General features: G+C 41.4%; 1 protein-coding gene across 22 annotated transcripts in view; it reads right to left on the bottom strand.

Moving 5' to 3' along the window:
* The window catches only part of ERC1 (ELKS/RAB6-interacting/CAST family member 1), a 516,642-nt gene extending 498,562 nt beyond the window's left edge, over positions 1–18,080 (bottom strand). For 11 of the 22 annotated variants that reach the window (XR_011540237.1, XR_011540234.1, XR_011540233.1 and 8 more), the window contains exon 1: positions 17,787–18,080. The gene's annotated coding sequence lies outside the window, so the exon portion shown is untranslated. Of the gene's footprint in view, positions 1–6,669; positions 6,784–17,558; positions 17,746–17,786 lie in introns of those variants that run through there. The other 11 variants (XM_070620445.1, XM_070620440.1, XM_070620435.1 and 8 more) reach the window with 7 other exon arrangements.
* Between the last annotated feature and the right edge of the window lie 854 nt (positions 18,081–18,934).

Genomic DNA, 18,934 nt, shown 5'->3' on the forward strand with positions numbered 1-18,934 from the left:
CATCAGTATGAACAATAAGCATATTTCCTCTATTTTAAGATATACTTCTTTTCATAATTTAAAGTTTCTGAAATTGAGATTCAGCTTATAACAATATATATATAATTAAAATAGGTTTCTTTTTTTCCTAAAAAAGAATTATTAAATTGATGGTACACTCCACAATAAAGAAATGGCAACTCAGAAATAAGGAAACATGTATTATACATGTTAAATATTCGCCATGAATACTTCCTTTAATCCTTCCAGCAAACTTTTCAAGGAGAAAGATTTTATTATCCCATTTCTAGATGAGCAAACCAGGGCTTAGAAAGGCTCCACAGCTGACCAAGATCATACATCTGACTCTAAAGTCAGACTCTTAACCACAATACGCTGCATCCTCATCAAAAATTTTACTCACCATTTTTATGTATGTATATTTTATGAAACACAGAGAAGTTAATATTGGTTTGTCCAAAATCACATCCACATTCCTCACAGTCCTTGCTATCTAGCTGTCTGTTTCTACACCTCTCTGCTGAGCTCCAGACATGAATTTTCAACCATCAAGAGAACGCACTTCGTTATTCCAGAGCTGCACTGTCCAACATGGCAGGCACTAGCCACATGTACCTGTTGAGACCTGAATTGAGGCCTGAGACTTGAGTAATTGAATTTTTAATTTTATTTCATTGCAATTAAAAGTTAAATTTAAAAGTGATACTCAATTCAGTTACTGGAAAACTTTTAAACATGTTTGGAACAAGTGGGGTATGTGAATCCACTTTTTCAACTGTAAATTTTATGAAATCTAAATACAGATCAAGTATTTCTGGTCAAAATTTAGCATGTGAATTAAGATATGCTGTAAAAGAAAAGTATACAATCAATTTAAAAGACTTAGTATGAAAAAACGTAAAATTGCTCATTAGTAATTTTCTAAATATGTTTCAACATGTTGAGATAATATTTGGGATGCACTGGGTTAAATATAACTTATTACAAAAACTACAAAATCTAATTTTCTTTTTACTCTATAATGTGGCTATTAAAATTTAACTGCCAATTAATTTAATTCAGTTGGTCTAGTGCTTAAGATTCCACGCTCCACCTGCCACAGCCTGGATTCATTTCCCAGTCAGGGAACCACATCACCCAAATTGTTGGATTTTCATACAGTGGTGTGTTGCTGTGATGCTGAAAGCTGTGCCACCGGGATTTCAAATACCAGCAGGGTCACCCATGCTAAGACAGACTAGGAAGAAGGTCCTGGCCACCTACTTCTGAAAAAACTGGCGATGAAAACCCTATGGATAGCAGCAGAGCATTGTCTGATATGGCGACGGAAGGTGAGAGGAGGGCTCAAAAAGATCAGGCAGGGTTCCGCTCTGCTGCACACAGGGTCACTAGGAGTCAGAATCAACTAGATGGCACTAACAACAAAAAAATTTAAATTACTGTGGTTCACATTATATTGCTGGTGAACAGTACTTTCTAGAGGTTCCTGTTGCCCCCACCACAGCCATTAATAGGTCAATGAATGACATCACCATCCCTCTAGCTCAGTGCTGTCCAACAGAACTTTCTCTGATCATGGAAGTGTTCTATACTGTTGCCTGGATGGTGGTGGTGGTGGCAGTGATGATCGTGTCTGACTCACAGAACCTCTTAGGATACTGTGAAGTCAGAGTTCTCAGGACACTGAAGAATAACCTGTTATTTTGACTTTGCAGACCAGTGCTGTGCAACAGAACGTTCTGCGACAAAGGAAATGTTCTATATCTGCACTGCCCAATACAGAGGCCACTAGCCCCCACTACTGAGCACATGAAGAATGGCTAGTGCAACTAAAAACTGAATTTTAAATCTTATTTCATTTAAATTAGTTTAAATTTAAATAGCCATATATGGCTAGTGGCTACTGCTTCTGGCCTACTTGATCCACATGAAAGTCTGGGAGTCACCTTAGTCTCCTGTCAACTGTCCTTTCCCCTACAAAAGTAAACACACACACACACACACACAGATACTGAACAGCCCAGTCCTATGCTCTTCAAAGTCTTCAGTTCTGTGCACTTCCCTATCCTCACTGTCACTCCTTTAGCTTTCAGGCTTTCACAAGATGAACGCCAGTCTCCTTGTTGGTCTCCTCACTTAGCCTCCTCCTATCCACTCTTTGTAAAATGTAAATACAAACTTATTTCCTTTACTCAAAAGTCTTGCCACATCGCCCCAAGGTAAAATTCCAGATTCTAATATAATTTACAAAGCCCTTCATGATCTAAACCCAATCTCCAACCTCATCTTTCACCACTCCCTTCCACCTTCCAGTTCTTGCCCCTGTCATTAACACTCCCACGCTCTATGAAAATTGCCTGTTTACTTGTCTCCCTTCCCAGTCACTAGCATCCTGAGGGCAGAGACAGTGTCTCAAACGTTATATTGCTAAGATGGAGCACAAGAGAGTCACAGTACATGAAAGAAGTATACTAGATTTTCCATAAATACTTTGAATGAAGGAAGAAAGGGGAAAAAAGAAAAAAGGAAATAGATGTGTACTCTTGGACAATTATGAAAATAAAAATTTTGTAAAGCAGATATTTTGCTATTCTATTTAAAAGAATTGTAATTTGGGGCTGGTGCCATAGCCAAGTGGTTAAGTTTGCATGCTGTGCTTTGGCGGCCTGGGGTTTCACTGGTTCAGATACCAGGCATGGATATGGCACCGCTCATCAGGCCATGCTGAGGCAGCGTCCCACATAGCACAACCACAGGAACTTACAACTAGAATATACAACTACATACCAGGGGGCTTTGGCAAGAAGAAGGGAAAAAAAAAAAGGACTGGCAACAGATGTTAGCTCAGGTGCCAATCTTGGGGGGGTAAAAAAAGAATTGTAAGATGAATTTGTTAAGAATCAACTCCTAATTCTGAACTTTTCAAGGAAATCCTAATTCATGCTTTAAAAAAATTTTTTTAAATACACCTACAGGGGCCGGCCCCACGGTGTAGCAGTTACAGTCAGTGTGCTCCACTTCAGCAGGCCAGGTTCTTGGGTTTGGATCCCAGGCGCAGACCTACAATACTCGTTAGCCATGCTATGGTGGCGACCCACATTTAAAATACAGGAAGACTGGCACAGATGTTAGCTCAGGGCAAATCTTCCTTAGCAAAAAAAAAAAAAAAAAGTACATACTTGCTATATAGAAATATATATTTACACATTATTACACATTACCTGCATTTGTGAATTTTAACCTAAAGAATTTATATCCATTTTCAATTAACTCTTTTTTTTTTCTTTTTGGTGAGGAAGATTAGCCCTGAGCTAACATCCGCCACCAATTCTTCTCTTTTTGCTGAGGAAAACTGGCCCTGAGCTAACATCTGTTCCCATCTTCCTCTATTTTATATGTAGGACATCTCCCACAGCATGGCTTGATGAGCGGTGCACAGGTCTGCACTCAGGATCCAAACCAGTGAACCCCAGGCCACCGAGCATGCAAACTTAAACACTACACCATCGGGCCAACCCCAACAATTAACTTATTTTTAATAACAACCAGGGAAACAGATAAAACTGCTACTCTATTAAAATTAAGAAATATCAAGCCCTAAGCATAAGAATAAATAATCAAATTATTTCAGAATGGATTCAGAAACTTAACAATACTATAAAATTAACTACCAGCAAACCACTAGAAAAGCCACCAGAAAAATCAAGTGAAATGGCCAATAACTCTACTTTCAATAACTCTACTTATGCAGAGGAGAAAAACATCAAGCAAAGGTTCAGCCTAAATTTAGTATAGCAGTTTAGAAAAGGGATGCAAACTATTTGAAATATTCAAAATTACCAGCTACTGATGAAAGTGAATGAACATTCCCATGAAGGCGGAAGTCACCTGTGTGGTATCTGAAGGGATGTATGCTAAATGATCAGAAGGGATGTACTCAAAAAGATGTAAGACATAGGGGGCTGGCCCCGTGGCCAAGTGGTTAAGTTAGCGCGCTCCGCTGCAGGCGGCCCAGTGTTTCGTTGGTTCGAATCCTGGACGCGGACATGGCACTGCTCGTCAGACCACGCTGAGGCAGCGTCCCACATACCACAACTAGAAGAATCCACAACGAAGAATATACAACTATGTACCGGGGGGCTTTGGGGAGAAAAAGGAAATAATAAAATCTTAAAAAAAAAAAAAAGATGTAAGACATAGCTACTTCTTGTTTCAGAAGAAATCCTGTGAGTCTCTTAGATCTTTAATAACTTCATATTGATTAATCTTAAATTCAAATTAGTCTTCTTCTTTGGAAGGGTCAGCAACAGTAAATTCTGTATGTACAAGGAGAAAAGTATATATATATATATACACGGTGAAAAAAAGGCAGGCAGCCAGAGAGAAGAAAGTCTCTATCAATTTTTTTCAAATAAGTGAAAGCTTTTAAAAGAAAAAAAATGGTAAGAACTTCTTTAACCAGTAGAAATGATTTTAAAAATCCATGTAGTTAGCCACATTAACAGGTCAAAAGAAAAAAAATTATTTTCTCAACGGACATGAAAATGCATCAGGTATAGTTTAACATTTATTACTGATTAAAAATCTTAACAAATTAGGAATAAAAGGAAACTTTGTTAATCTAATAAAGGATATGTGCAAAAGCAAATAACAAGGATCTGCAGGGGAACAGCTCTGCTGCTCCACCCGTAGTGACCTGCAGTTATCTGACTCTTGGTAGAATGCCCTGTGATGCCCTAGAACAGGACAGGATGCGAGGCCCACAGGACCCGCCCGCAGGCCACTTCCCACCACTTCCCTCTCTCCCCTAGAGGGTGTCATGAATACATCGCTGTCTGGACTCTAAGGAAGCATCAGGTTCAGCCCTGCTCATCTCAGAACAGAGGTGTAGAATACAAAACCCCTTAGGAGCAAATCAGAACGGGCTCCTCATCAAAAGGGCATCTCACAGCTCACACTGTAGTTGTCGGCAATGTTTTTGTTTTGGCGTCATCCTTTTGAGTTACGGGTCACAGGGAGCTGCCACCTTTGGCTTATTTATGTTTCCATTGCCCATCTAAGTGATAAACTGCCTAAGTCTAAAGGGCCCACTGTATCTATACCAGTCAAATTAGTCAGGCCTTGGCCTTTGCCTTGCCTTGTCTTGTGTGTGTGTGTGCTTAGCAATATCATACTTAATAGTGAAAAGTGCAACAATTTCTCTTTGAGATGGGAAAATAACAAGGACGTCTCCTATCACCACTCTGTTCAACCACATGCCAGAGATCCTAGCCAAAAGGCAAGGAAAAGGTGTAAGAATTGCAAGGAAAGACACAAAACAGTAATTACGCACAAATAACATGATTATATAAGTAGGAATCCAAGAGAATCTACAGATAAATCATTAGAATTCATAAGATTCTGGGAAAACACAAAGTCAATATTCAAATTCAATTTTATTCCATATACCAACAACAGAAAATAAAATTTATTTTAAAATCCCATTTATAATACCATCAAATACCTAGGACTAAATCTACAAAAGATGTGTAAGAATACTGCACAGAAAACTACAAATCATTACTGAGAGATCTGAAAAACATAAATAAATGGAAATACTATATTCAATGACTGAAAGACTCCATATTATAAAGAAGTAATTTTACCCAATTAATCTACAAACACAACATAATTTCAATCAGGATCCTGACATAATTTCTTTTTAACTTGACAAACTGATTCTAAAATTTATATGGAAATACAACAGACCAGGAATAACCAAAACATTCTTCTCTTAAAACAGCTTTATTGTCATAATTTACATACCATAAAACTCATCCATTTTAAATGTATAGTTGGATGAGTTTTACTAAATTTACATAGTTGTGCCACCATCACCACAACCCAGTTTCAGATCACTTCCATCACCTCAGTAAGTTCCCTTATGCCCATCTGCAGTTAATCCTCACTCCCACCCTAGCGCCAGAACTACTGATTTGCCTTTTCTAGAAATTCCATGTAAATAAAATTATAAACTGGCAGGGGCCAGCCCCATGGCCTAGTGGTTAAGTTGGCACACTCCACTTCAGCGGCCCAGGGTTTCGCAGGTTTGGATCCTGGGCGCGGACATGGCACCGCTCATCAGGCCATGCTGAGGTGGCATCCCACATGCCACAAGTAAAAGGACCCACAACTAGAATACACAACTATGTTCTGGGGGGCTTTGGGGAGAAGAAGGAAAGATAAAAAATAAAAACAAAAAAAAAACTACTTTTGTAAAAAAAATAAATAAATAAACTGGCAGTTTTTTCACTTACCAAAACATTTTTTTTTAAAGATTGGCCCTGAGCTAACATCTGTTGCCAATCTTTTTTTAAAAATCTTCTTCTCCACAAAGCCCCCCAGTCCATAGTTGTATATTCTAGTTGTATGTCCTTCTGGTTCTGCTATGTGGGACGCCGCCTCAGCATGGCTTGATGAGCAGTGCTAGGTCAGTGCCCAGGATCCGAATCAGCTTGAAACCCTGGGCCACTGAAGTGGAGCACGTGAACTTAACCACTCAGTGACAGGGCCAGCCCCAGCAAAACATTTCTGAGGTTCATTTACATTGTTAAACTTATCAGTAGTTCCTTTTTATTGTTCAGTAGCATTCCATTATATGAATATACTATATTTTGTTTATAAACTCACCAGCTATGGACATTCAGAATGGTTCCAGTTTTTGCTATTATGAATAATGCTGCTATGAACATCTGCATACAAGTCTTGTGTGAACATATGTTTTCTTTTCTCTTGGGTATACATCTAAAAGTCAAATGGTTGAGGACATACAGTAAATATATATTTAACTTAAGAAACTACCAAACTGTTTTCCAAAATGGCTATAACATTTAACATTCCCACTAACAATGTACTAGAGTCCCAGTTTCTCCACATCCTTGCAAACATTTGGTAATTCAATCTTTCGATTTTAGCCATTCTGGTGGGTGTGTACTGGTATCACACTGTGGTTTTAATTTGCATTTCCCTATTGATTGTTGATGGTGAGTATCTTTTTCAAGTGCTTATTACCATGAGTACATCTTTGGTGAAGGGTCTATTCAAATCTTTTGCCCATTTTGGGGGAAGCTGTTTGTCTTACTATTTAGTTGTAAGAGTTCTTTAGATATTCTGGATGCAAGTCCTTTATCAGATATATAATTTGCAAATATTTTCTCCCATTCTGTGGTTTGTCTCTTTTTTTCTTAATGGATTCTTTTAAAAAGCAAAACTTTTGGGGCCAGCCCTTTGGCCGAGTGGTTAAGTTCTCGCGCTCTGCTTCAGCGGCCCAGGGTTTCACCGGTTCGAGTCCTGGGTGCGGACACGGCACCACTCGTCAGGCCACGATGGGGGGGCATCCCACATGCCACAACTAGAAGGACCTACAACTAAAAGTACACAACTATGTACTGGGGGGCTTTGGGAGAAAAAGGAAAAATAAAATCTTTTAAAACAAAATTTTTTAAAAAAGCAAAACTTTTTAATTTTGATAAAGGCCAACTTACCAATATTTTTCTCTTATGAGTCATACTTTCAGTGCCATATTAAGAAATCCTTTCCTAACCCAAGGTCTCAAAGATTTTTTCCTATGAGGTAAGGTTTGAAGTTCATTTTTTTGGCATATTGACATCCAATTATTGTAGTACCTTTTGCTGAAAAGACTATCTTTCCCTCCATTGAATTACCATGGCACCTTTGTTGAAAATCAATTAACCATAAATGTGTGGGTTTATTTCTGGACTCTCTATTCTGTTCCACTGATGCATACATCCACCCCTATGCTGATACCACACTGTCTCGATTACTGATCATGACAGTCATTGACAGACATTGAATGTCAAAGAAGACATTCTTGCAAAACAAGGAGGGAAGCATGCACTCTATGAGGCATTAAGCTTACTATAAAGCTCCAGTAACTAAGACTGTCTGGCATTGGACCAAGATAGAGAAACCAGAGGAACAGCATAGAGTGCCTTAATTTATTACAAAGCAGTTGAAAAAAAGGAAGGAATTGTCAATAAATGGTGCTGAGAAATCAGCTAACAACATGGGGAAAAAAATAAACCTCAATTTCTACCTCACAGCATACACAAAAATCAATTACAGGCAGGTCACAGTGCTATATGAGAAAACTACAGCAACAACACTTCCATAAAATCATAAAAGAAAATAATTTCATGTCCTCAGAGAGGGAAAGACTTCTTTTTTTTTTTTTTTTTTTTTTTTTTTACTGAGGAGGATTTGCCCTGAGCTAACATCCACTGCCAATCTTCCTCTTTTCATATGTGAGCTGCCACCACAGCATGGTCACAGATGAGTGGGGTAGGTCCACACCCAGGAACCAACCTGGGCCGCCAAAGCAGAGCATGCTGAACTTAACCACTGGGCCCCCGGAGCTGGCCAGGGAAAAACTTCTTAAACAGGCCATAAAAAGCACTAACCATAAAGGAAAACATTAATTGGACTACACTAAAATTAAGAATACTGTTCTTCAAAAGACACCATTAAGAGAGCAAAATGGCAAGCCACAGATTAATATTTGCAACATAAATAACCAACAAAGGGCTCATATCCAAAATATTTAACTCCTATAAGTTAATTAGAATAAGAAAGACAAACAGAAAATTGAGCAAGATATTTGAATAATCACTTCACAAAAGGTTTTCCAAATGACCAAAAGATACAAAGGTGTTGAACTTCACTAGTAATCAGTCAATGCAAATTAAAACCAGGAGATACTACTATCAATAGTATAAAGTATACCTGAAGTATAAATAATTTCATTGGAATGGCTGAAACAATGACACTGACAACACCAAGTATTGGCAAGGATATATAATACAAGGAACTCTCAAACACGCTTTGGGGCATTTCAGTTCATACAGTCACCTAAGAATATCGTTTGGCAATTATCAACTCTATGATGCCGCACTTCCACTGCTGGCAACATAGGCATCAAAAATCTATGCACCAAAAGACTTGCACAAGAATGGTCATAGCAGCATAATTCATAATGCCCCCAAAGTGAAAACAATCTACATATCTATCATTAAATTATGGATAAATTGTGGTGTATTTATATAACGGAACACTACTTAGCAATGAAAATGAACAAACTACAGCTACACACAACAAATCTTAAATCTCACAAACAAAATGTTCAGTCAAAGCAGCAAGACATAAAAAGATCTCTACAATATGATTTCATGTACATAACGCTGGAAAACAGGCAAAACTACACTATAGGTTTATATACAAAGAAAAGCAAGAAAATGATTCTCATAAAAGTCAGGACACTAGTTACCCTTCTGGGGGAAGGAGTGTGTTGTGACTGGGAAGGGGCAAAGAAAGTTTCTCGACTGCTGGCAAGGTCCTAGCGTTTGGGATAGATGATCGTTATACAAGTGTAAGTTGCTAAGCTATACATTTGTTTTATATACTTTTCTATATGAGTGTTATTCAAGAACAGCTTCAAAGAGGAATTAATTCCTTCAATCAATAAGTTATATAAAATGCTTAAGTCCAAACTTTTATTTCTGGAAATATTTTCACAATTTCAAAGATGTTTAACTGAAGTTCAGACAGGTTTTTTCCATTAGTTATCTAATTTCCATACAAGGGCTTTCAAACAAAAAAGAAAAACAAAAAAATAAGGAAAAAATTTAAAATATATATATGTATACACATAAAGGGGCTCTCAGGTGAAAAGCACTGTCTACTCACAGGGCACACCACAATGAAGCAAGTTAAAGGGAACACAAGGTTTAGTTTCATTCTTGATGAACCACTAAAAATAAGAGTCATAAAGACTTTGGGTGATGGCGTGTTAATGACAGTTCACCATTTATAATAAATGTTCCATTCTAGTGTGGGATGTTGATAATGGGAGAGGCTATGCACGTGTTGGGGCAGGGAGTCTATCAGAAATCTCTGCACCTTCCACTCAATTTTGCTGTGAACCTAAAACTGCTCTAAAAAATAAAGACTTTTTTTTTAATGCCTTCAAGAGTTGCTACAATTCTAAAGCACACCTCTGACAATGTGTCTCCTAAATTACAAACCTTCAATAGCTACCAATACAGTATCTCAAGATTGGAAGGAACCTTCAACTCACCTAGCAAACATTCATTCAATGCTTGGAACGTGACAGAGGATGCACTACCTCATAAAAACATTCACACCATCACTGGACAACAATGACTTTTACAAAATCAACAGGGAACAGTAAAATGGAAGGTGGAGCAGCCGGAGAATTCAAGAATTCACATATTTCTGGCTTGAAGAACTGGTAGTGTCATTTAATGAATTAAGGAACACCAGAGAAGAGCAGGAATCACACATTTAGTTTGGATGTGTTGAGTTTAAGAGGCATCCAAATGAAAATACTGAGTAACAATGGTCCTAAGGGGAGAGGTAAAGGTTGAAGACAGAAAAATGAATGCTCCACATACAGATGGAAAATCAAATAGGAGATGAGTTCACCCACAGAAATTCAAACATTTAATGAATGGGTATAGAAAGATCAACAAAGGTGACTGAGAAAGAGAGACCAGAGAACAAGGAAGAAAAACAGGAGGATGATCTGAAGACCCCAAAAGATGTGAGTTTTACAGGAGGTAGAGAAATCAGCTGTGTCAAATGCTGCTGTGGTAGGCAATGTTGCAAACAGCTCTGAACGATCTCTGCCTCCTAGCAGAATTCACGTTCTTGTGGAAGTCCTCCTTGTGTGTGTTGGACCTAGTGACTCCCTTCTAATGAACAGAATACAGCAAAAGTGACAGAATGTCATTTCTGAGACTAGGTTACAAATAGACTCTGGCTAATATCTCCCTTCCTCCTCCACAGAGCTCTCAATCAAGAAGCAAGGTGCCAGACTGCGAGTAGTCCTACCTTTGCTGTTAGTGCCCGGGGAACCGATTCCAACTCCCAGCGACCCCGTGTGCAGCAGAGGGGAACCCTGCCCAGCCTTTTTGAGCCATCCTCTCACCTTCTGACACTATAGCAGACAATGCTCTGCTACAATTCACTGGGTTTTCATGGCAAAGTTTTTTGGAAGTGGGTGGCCAGGTCCTTCTTCCTAGTCTGTCTTATTCTGGAAGCTCCAGTGAAACCTGCCCACCATGGGTGAGCCTGCTGGTATTTGAAATCCTGGTGGCAGAGCTCTCAGCATCACCACAGCACACAGCTGCCACAGTATGACACAGACGGGTGGTGTGGTTCCCTGATCAGGAAACAATCCCAGGCCTCGGTGGTGAGAGCATGGAATCTTAACCACTAGCAGAAACCCAAATGGTAAAGAGACTGATTTCTCCAGCAACAACCAACAAGGACCTCAGGCCTGCAACAGCCACATGAGTGAGCTTGGAAGCAGAACCTCCCCTAGTCAAGCTGAGATGACTGCAGTCCTAGTCAACATTTGATTGCAGCCTTATGAGTGACCCTGAATCAGACACGCCACACTCAGAAGTGTCTGACTTGCAGAAACCGTGAAACAATAAATGTTTGTCGTTTTACGTTTGGGGGTAATTTGTTGCATATCAACAGACATCTAGTACAGCCGCTAAGAGGTTAAAAAAGAGGACAGAAAACTAACCATTGGCTTTAAATACATTACTAACCCCAGCAAAACAGTTTCAGTGAAACTGTGGAAACAGAAACAAGACAGAAATAGGTTGAAAAGAATATTACAAGTGAAGAAATGGAGATGTATAGGAAATGTAGACAAACTCTTTCAAAAAAGTTTGGCTATAAAGCAGAGTGCAAGAGTTAGAGAAAGTATGAAGTCGGAAAAGAGTTTTTTGTTAAGATAAGAAAGACTTTTTAAAGTTTAAGTGACGATAATAAGAAGCCTATAGGATGGAAAAACACACTTTCAAGGATTTCAAGGAACTTCACTGCGTTATCAAGAAACTCCTCTAAAAGTTCTTACTACCTCTCTGCCTTGGCTGAAAACTGGCATTCCCAGGACACCTCTTCCCACACAGCCCTTTAAAGGGCAAGCTATTAAGTCTCCCACACTCCACACCCAATGGAGTGAGGTGACATGAGGCTGGTAGCCTTCTTTCTTCCAATGCCACCTTCAGAACATTACTCCCGAACCCTCATGGAAAATCCCTGTTACTCTGATTCTTGTGCTCTTCAACAACACGGTCTTCTACCTCTGCCTCGTCACCATCAGCTAATGACCACCTGGGCATCTTCCACACTCAGTGAGGCTACACTGGCAACTAGTTCACATTGCCACTATCTTCTATGCCACTCCTCCTGGGTCATTTCAATACACACATGGATGAGTCATCTAACACCAGTTCCTCACACCCATCATCCTCAGTAAGCAACTCTCTATTCTCTGCATATAGCCATTCACAACCTGTTGTGAATTCACTTAATCGTATTATTATCCAATCATTCATCAAATATTTATTAGGTATCTCTTATCCGCTCAGGAGAGAACACGTGACAGATAGTCCCTGTTCTCCTAAAACCTAGGACATGTTTTTTCATATTTTCCATGAAGACAGCATAAAAAGATTTGGCTGAAGTCTAGAACGACTACATTTCCTTTATTCATCAGCCTAGGAATCACGTCAATTCTAGGAAACTAGAATTACTGTCTGATGTGACCTAGTGAATCGATGCTGTATCCTAATGATCATATTTTCCTTGACAAGGCTTCTAAAACTACCTCAAATAATCTATTTTAAAATACTGCCAGAGTTTCATACTAGATTCATCAATCTGTAAATGCATAATTGTGCTGTCCAATACAGTAGCCACTAATCACAGTGGGTATTTAAATTAATTTTAATAAAATTAACAATCCAGTTTCTCAGGCACACCAGCCGCATTTCAAGTGTTCAACAGGCACACATAACTAGTGGCTACTGTACTGGATGGCGAAGATACAGAACATTTCTGCCATCACAGAAAGTTCCACTGGACAGTGCTGGTCTAAGGTTTTTGGTATTCTCTTCCTTCCTCCCAGAAAAAAATTAAAATGATAGGCGTCATCTCCCAGTCTCCTGAGAACTCTCTGGGGCATCAGAATATCCCAAGGAATTCCGTACATCAGGCATCATCATCACCAACATCATAGTCACCATCACTACTCTACTGTCATCATCAGGGCAGTTGATTTTTATTGAGTACTTAATATATTCTAAGGACTTTATTAAAAGCTTTATGAGTATTATCTCATTTATTCCTCACAACAATCACACGAGGTAGGACTATTATTCCCATTTTATGGATAAAAAAATTAACTGAGTTTTAGACAATAACTCAGCCAAAGTTATACAGCTAGGAAGTGACAGCAATGCGTAGAAAGTTGAAGCAAATTAATAATGTAATTATTTTGCCTTTTTAAGACAACACACTTTTTAACAAAAAGGAATGAGATCAACACCTCACACCAGCACTCAACACTCCAGCCAGACCGAACTATTTTCAGATCACTCAATTTGCCCTACAGCTTTCTTGCCTTTGGGTTCTGTACATGCTGTTCCCTCTGCTTCCATCCTTTTCATTTGGCCAAATCCTACTTATCCTTAAGACCTCAGATCCTCCCACAATCCAGTTTAGGGATGTATCCTGAGCTGATGCAGAAACCCGTATGTTACCTATTAAAGCACTTCCCACAGCAGACACAGGCTCCTGTTCACTTTTCCTCTTCTCCCATTAGAATGAAACTCCTTAAGAATTAAGAGACCCTGTCCCTTATTTATCATGGACTCCATCTGGCCTAGCCCAAAACTTGGAACACAAAAGGTACTCAAGAAGTACTTGATAAATGAAGGAATACTGAAAATAAGATGCTTAGATAATTAAATCATTTCACAAGTATTCACTAAACCAAATAAAACGTTATCTAATTTGACTTTTACACAAACTTATGCTTCTATTCAATCAGAGAATATTAATAGTACACACTAAATGGCTTCATTACCATTTAGTTGCTAATAAAAGTATTTCACGAACATTTTTCCCACACAATATGCAAAACAAAAGTTAAGAACCAAAGATCAGGGGCAGGCCCGGTGGCACAGTGGTTAAGTGCGCATGTTCCGCTTCGGCGGCCTGGGGTTCGATGGTTCGGATCCTGGGTGCAGACATGGCATCGCTTGGCACGCCATGCTGTGGTAGGCGTCCCACATATAAAGTAGAGGAAGATGGGTATGGATGTTAGCTCAGGGCCAGTGTTCCTCAACAAAAAGAGGAGGATTGGCGGCAGTTAGCTCAGAGCTAACCTTCCTCAAAAAAAAAAAAAGAACCAAAGATCAGGGAGTAACTGCTAATGGGTTTGGGGTTTTGATGAAAATTTTCTAAAATTGATTGTGGTGATGGTTGCACCAAAAAGATTGAATTGTACACTTGAAATGGGTAACTCTTATGACGTGTGAATTCTCTCAATCAAGCTGTTACAAAACAAGAAAGATCTGCAGGAACCTAGACTTAAATTATGAAAACAATTATTAAGCAGGCAAAAAAAATACCTATAAGATAAAATACTTGTTATATTTATACAATTTTAAAATAGCTAAATGCCATATTATTGCACAAAATCTCAATCGTTAAGAAAAACAAGAAAGTGGAAACAGTGTCTTCAGGAATAACCGGATGGGACAGGAGAGACTGACTTTTCCCTGGGTATTCTTTTACACCTTCTGATTCGGTATATGTATTACCTACTTTTACAAAATAAGTATACGTAAGGTTAATAACAACAAAGTCATCTCTCTCTTCAGTACTAGTATGCACTCCCAGGCTGCCTATTTTGTTCTGAAAAGAATAAAGAATGAAATATATTTTAAAAAACCATTCCAGGGAAGTAAAAAACAAAGATTCTTACATTTGTCTCATCTCGCACTGAAAAGCATTTAGTCATTTCTCTGTTACTAGACAGAATAATCAAGCAGAATTCGCTCTTACCCAACACTCTGACACATCTTTAAACAATGACACAGCTGATCGTTCCCTCCTCCTTGAAACTTCCTTTCCTTACTTCCAGTACAGCACACTCCCCTGGTTTTCCTCCGAACTCAAAGACCCCTCATCAATCTCCTTTGCTGGCTTCCTCTTCACCTCCCAGAAGGTATGTAGAAGGTAAGTTCCATGAAGGTGGGAATTTTTTTCAACTTTGCTCACTACTGCATCCCCAATATCTAAAAAAGTACTGAGAACCATAATAAATTACTGTTGAATGAATAAATGAATGAATCAGTGCCCCAAGGCTCAGATGTCGAAGAGCCATAGAAATACATCATATTCCACATAACCTTTATGCTAAGTTTACTTTATTACATTATATTTCTCTGAAAATTGATAATCAATGTACTGTCATTATTTGATTAACCAAAATACTTCATTCCCTGGTCTTTCTCCAACAATGTTTTTGATACGGTATGTGTAAAATGCACATTTAACAGCTCTGAGAGAACCTTGCTGTAAGAACCTTCACTTCTGTTTTCAGTATTTTTTTTCCTGAGGAAGATTCGCCCTGACCTAACATCTGTGCTAATCTTCCTCTATTTTGTGTGGATGTAGGTCCATGCCCGAAAACCCAACCCAGGCCACCAAAGTGGAATGCCCCAAACTTAACCACTAGGCCACAGTGCCAGCCCGTTTTCAGTATTAATGTCGAATTAACACAGTGACATACTTACCAGAACTTAGTAATGAAAAAAAAAAGGAACACGTCAGTAAACTCAACAAGGATATCAGAGTAACAACTAAAAAGTGACATTTCTTGAAAAATAAAATGCAGGGGGTTTTTTTCAGGCATAAGAAATTCTAAAGAGAAATAGATCACTTCTACCTTACACTTTCCCCCAAATCATATGATTTCATTCCTACAAGGAGAAGGATCACATCCCACAGTCAGCCACGCAAATATCATTTTAGCAATATACAGTTTCACCCAGTGTCTTAGTTCGCGTCATCTCCCTGTGTACCCAACTGAATCACAGTAAAATTTAAAAGCCAAAACTAGATATGTGAACTTTAATTTTTCCATCTAAGTAATCCAAAATCAAACTTTTCATTGTACCAACGTATAATTTGTTGTCTGAATACAGTCAATTAAACCTTTTATTTATAATTACAAACTGTACCACACCCTTTCTCACTTAATAGCTACTATATCATCTGTTTCCTATAAGTCTTTTCAAGCAGCAGTATTTGCTAAAGATAACAGTCTGCATGTTAAAAAACGCAATGATCTGCAACTACTGACACTCACATCTGTATTTCTCTCTTGGGTTACAGGAAAGCACTTCTCTGGCTTTGTTCCCAAATAAATTGAGTAAGCCTTGGGAAAGTCATTGCTTAAATTCCATTTCATGATGGTTTCTCTTCCTCCATAAATGAATTATTGAGAGTCATGCCTAGTTCTATCCATTACATAATACATGTCCATTACAGGACCTGTTTTCTGAGCAAGAAATAGCTTAAACTACACTAAGTGATAGGTAAGGTCAATGACTATTAGATAGTGTAATCTAATAGGGAGTAGGAATCCAGAAAAGAAGATTCAGATTTAACGTGCTGTGAAACACTGATGGGAAGAATATTGAACGCTGTTTCCTCTTAGTAACATCTCCCTATGAAGTGACAGACACAGGCCCCCCAAAATGTTATTAAAGAGCATTTTAAAGGCACTTGACTCCAAGAACACTTCTCAGAAATTGAGGGACCTATCAGGAAAAAAAAAACACCATTCTACTTCGTTTTTAAAGTGTTTAATAAAGATATCTGGAATTGAGAAATAAAAATAATCTCAAATAAGTGTTGAAGACTTAAAATGTCTAATGTCAAGGCCTACTGAAAAGCAAGCTGTAAAAGACAGCTGTGCTTTAAAACATTTAAGCATTTTTCATATAATTAGCTCCAAAAGAACTGTTCAAATTGTTCATTTATCCGCCCAAAGCAGTCAACCACAACCACCTGCAACTATTACTCAGAAATATGTCTTCCAAAGCAACCACCTGATTCTCAGGCCCTCTCCTAAGGGGACAGGATAAAGCCTGTAAAAAGAGGTGGTAAAAAGAGATCTTTCTAGGTACAGAAAAAAGACTGGAAGATAACACCTTTAAGGAACTAAGCGTAATGGGACCTAATCCTTAATGTTGCTGCCAGAATGAAGTTGTCAACCCAAGATCTCACTCTTCTTGAAGGGTGTAAAACTTCAAATCCATCCACGCTCCTAATTGACCCATCCGGAGCCAAAAGCAGAGAGATTCTCCTCACCACCCCAGACCCACCCCCACCCCCCGACAGGATGATAAGAAGAAAAATAACCAAAACCCTAAAGGAGAAACGTGAGATCTAGTGCAATAGCTTCTCCAACTGCCTCAAAGGTAACATCCACAGCTCATCTTCCTTTTGAAATACCACCCTTCATCCCCTATCTCACCATTTCACAGAAAGAAAAAAAAAAAACCCTCATCTCTTTCAACACTTTACATCAGTCACCTAAACCCAGATCCACCCTGACCGCACCCCAAGCTCCTCATGGCTCCCCAATTCCTCCACCTCGCCCCTACCTCGCCCGCAACATCAGCCTCATAAACCGTCCACGCTCGTTTCTCCGGGCGCCCAGATGCCGCGTCTCCCACCTCCAACCTCCCGCCCGGGCTCCCCACAGCCCCCGCCTCAGCGCCCGCCCAGCCCCGAGCCCGGCGGCGGAGCCCGCGGGTGGGCTGGGGCGGGGTCCGCCGCTCCCGGACTTCCCCATCCCCCCCGGCCGGAGGGGGAGGGGTCCGAAGCCTCACCTACGGCTCCGCCCCTGCCCGGGGGCGCGCTGCCCTGCCCCGGCCAGGGCCGTGAGGGAACAGCGGGCGGCGGAAAGGCAAAGCCTCCGCGCCAGCGACAGGCGGGAAGCTCTGGGTCCCGCCTGACTTCCGAGCTGCCGCCACCGCAGCCGCCTCACCCTCCTCGGGGCTGCTGCTGTTGCGGCTGCTACCGCCCGGGCGCCGCCGCCACCGCCACCGCCACTACCGCCGCCGCCACAGCACAGCACGGCCCGGGCGCCCGCGACGTCACCGCGCCCCGCCCCTGCGCGAGACACCTAGCCCCGCCCCCGGGCCCGGCCGCCAGACGCCGCGAGCTCCGCCTCCTCCGGGCGGCCGCCTCGCCCCCCGCTCTCCTGGGAGCGCGGCTCTGCGCCCGCCGGCCTCCGCCGCCCCCCAGGGAACGCGGGGTGGGGCTGCGGAGCGGCGTGGCTCAGGGTCCCGGGGGCGGCCGCGCGCCGAAGCAGAGCAGCGGGCGCGGGGCAGACACACGCACACCGCCCCCACGCGCGGCCCCCGAGGCCACGGGCGGGCAGAGCTCGGCCGGCTCCGGGGGAGGCGGTAGGTGGGAGCCAGGCCAGGCGGCGCTTGTCTCCTCGTGCTTGCCGTAGGAAGTGGCCGGGCCGGCCGAAGAGCGGCGGCGTCGCCTCCCCAAACCTTGGGGCCGCCCCGCCCCTCCCTCCCGGGGCCGTTACACACACCCCGGGGGCCGCCGCCGCCGCCGCCGAGCTGTCAGGACGTGCCTGGGTGCGCGCCCACGGCCGCGGCCGGCACCCTTTGTCCAGGGAAGTTGGACCTTTCCCCACCCTTAGCTTTTGCGAACGTGGCCGCGGAAGGCAGTAATGCGAGCTGAGACACTCGGGGCCGTCCACACGGCCTTACGGGAGGAATTCGGGCGTCGCGGAGGACCCACGCCAGTGGGCGTCGTTCCTCTGCAGTGGTGGTCGCGGGAGAGGAGAGCGTGGGCGGAAATGACCGTGCACGCTGTGTCCCTGCCATGTGCCAAATGCTGTGCTACAGTGTCTGTCCTGGTCCTCACGACCGCCAGGCGAGTCAGCCAGGCGACTGGGACCTTACTTGAGGCCGCCCAGTTTTCTTGTACTGAATCGCAGTCGGGTTTTCTTTTGTCG

Source organism: Equus przewalskii, chromosome 5, assembly GCF_037783145.1.
Source record: "Equus przewalskii isolate Varuska chromosome 5, EquPr2, whole genome shotgun sequence".
NCBI lineage: Eukaryota > Metazoa > Chordata > Mammalia > Perissodactyla > Equidae > Equus > Equus przewalskii.